Source organism: Scyliorhinus torazame, chromosome 2, assembly GCF_047496885.1.
Source record: "Scyliorhinus torazame isolate Kashiwa2021f chromosome 2, sScyTor2.1, whole genome shotgun sequence".
Lineage (NCBI taxonomy): Eukaryota > Metazoa > Chordata > Chondrichthyes > Carcharhiniformes > Scyliorhinidae > Scyliorhinus > Scyliorhinus torazame.
Window position 1 is genome coordinate 305,593,093 of NC_092708.1, and position 2,104 is coordinate 305,595,196.

Below are 2,104 nucleotides of genomic sequence, written 5' to 3' on the forward strand. Positions count from 1 at the left end.
CCAGGGTTCTATTCCGACCTTAGGTCACTGACTGTGTGGAGTTTCTTCAGCCTCTCCATGTCTGCTCCGGTTTCCACCCACAGTCTAAAGATGTGCACTACAGGTAAATTGGCCACGCTAAATTTCTCCTTAGTGTCCAGGGATGTGCATGTTGGGTTAAAGGGATAGGGCGGGGTGAACATGGGTAGAGTGCTCATTCGAATGGTTGGTGCAGACTCGATGGGCCATCTGGCCTCCTTCTGCACTATAGGGATTCGATGATTATTAACTTGTTTTTGGTTGACTTTGCAAACTGGCTAATCCCACTTCTGACATCTAAATTTAGTGTCAGCTCTGGCTGAGTGGGTAGCACGTGCGGTTGCGTCAGAGGGCGAGATTGACTGGATGGCGGCATTAGGCGGTTCATCGTTGACCTGTGGCAGGATCTTCTAATGGCGCTGTTAATGGGATTTCCCAATGAATCCACCCCACGCCACCAAGAAACCTACGGCGGGGGTACTCCATCGGCGCAACAGGAATTTCCTGCTGCCGTGAAAAAATGGAAGCTCTTGCCCAGAAGGCCTTGGGTTTGAGTACCACTGTAGGGTCTTGGGAACAAAATCTAGGTTGACACTCCAGTGCAGTTTTGGCAGAATTCATTATTGTTGACAACTCGTTTTGGATGAAACCATAAACTGAGGCCTCATTTGCTCTCTAAGGTGGGTGTAAAAGATTCATGCCACTAATTTAAAGAACATGAGAGTTCTCTCTGCTACCATGGGCAATATTTACTTTCCCATCAACACCTATCAGATATTATCTTCTTGCTGTTGGTGAGATCTTGCTGTTTGCTAATTGGCTGCTATTTCTCCTGCATTGCCAACGGTGACTGCAGTTCAAAAGCACTTCACTAAGTGTAAAGTGCTTTGAGATGCCCTCAAGGTCGTGAAAGATGCTCTATAACCTTGCCCCTTGCCTTTCTTCTTTATCTAAGCCTTTACCCTCACCAGAGGCAGATGGACTGGCCCCAAAGTGACTGACTAATTTGTTTTTTTGGCTGTTGCGTTGATGTTTTTGTTCATGGTACACTAATATGTAATGGCGCTGGGCCATCTCTGCTCTTTTGACACACATTTTAACTTATAAGGGAAGCAGCTAACTTCTTTGAGGATGTTGGACAAAAGCAGATAGAGACTCTCCAAATTTTCTTATTTACATAAGTTCTCATCAGGTTCTGGATGAATTTCCACATGAAAGACTCCCGATTAAATCAAAGACCATTGGAATTCAGGTGGAATGTCGCACTGTCTCAGAAGCTGTTTTAAAAAATAGATAATCAAGACTCTTGGAAGAGTCTTCAAGCCTAACCAGAAGTGACATTGCCAATCTGAAAGTGTGTGACATTCTGGTTAGTGGTACAAACCATGGATTCTTAATCATTTTCTTTAGAGGCCCCAGTACCACGTTATAAAAAATCCACAGACCTCTGTATGGCAACACAAGTATTTCTTTCAGTTTAATTATTAGTTCTACAAGTAAACACATATATTCATTACTGTTGTTGTTTTAATTATCGGGGGACTGGTTTAGCTCAGTTGGTGTGATGTTATGCATAAAGCAAGCCTGCACAACATGTTATGCATGACCTCCAACCACTAGGTGGCAGTGTAAACCCACCAGGCGATCCTATAGTCTGGGAGTTGGGAGTAGGTCGTGCTGGAGGATAGATGTATTTTGCAGTGGCTCTTCAATAGTTAATTAGTGTTAGTACTTTATTATTTCATTTATCCTAGTTATCTCGTCATGCAGTTATTCCATAATAAATTATTTAAACTAGATGTTCTGTCATTCATCATTCACTTCAGCTAGTCTACAGAACATGACAGTTGGCTGGGCAGCTGGTTTGCGATTGAGACCGAGGTCAACAGCGTGGATTTGATTCCTATACCCGCTGTGGTTATTCATGAAGGCTCAACCTTGTCCCTTGCCTGAGGTGCGTTGATCATCAGATTAAACCCCTACCAGTCCCGACCAAACCCTACCCCTCCTCAAAGGGGAAAGTAGCCAATGGGACTATGGTGACATTACTTTATTTACTGTTTACCTGCTTCATGGGCTGGAGCAT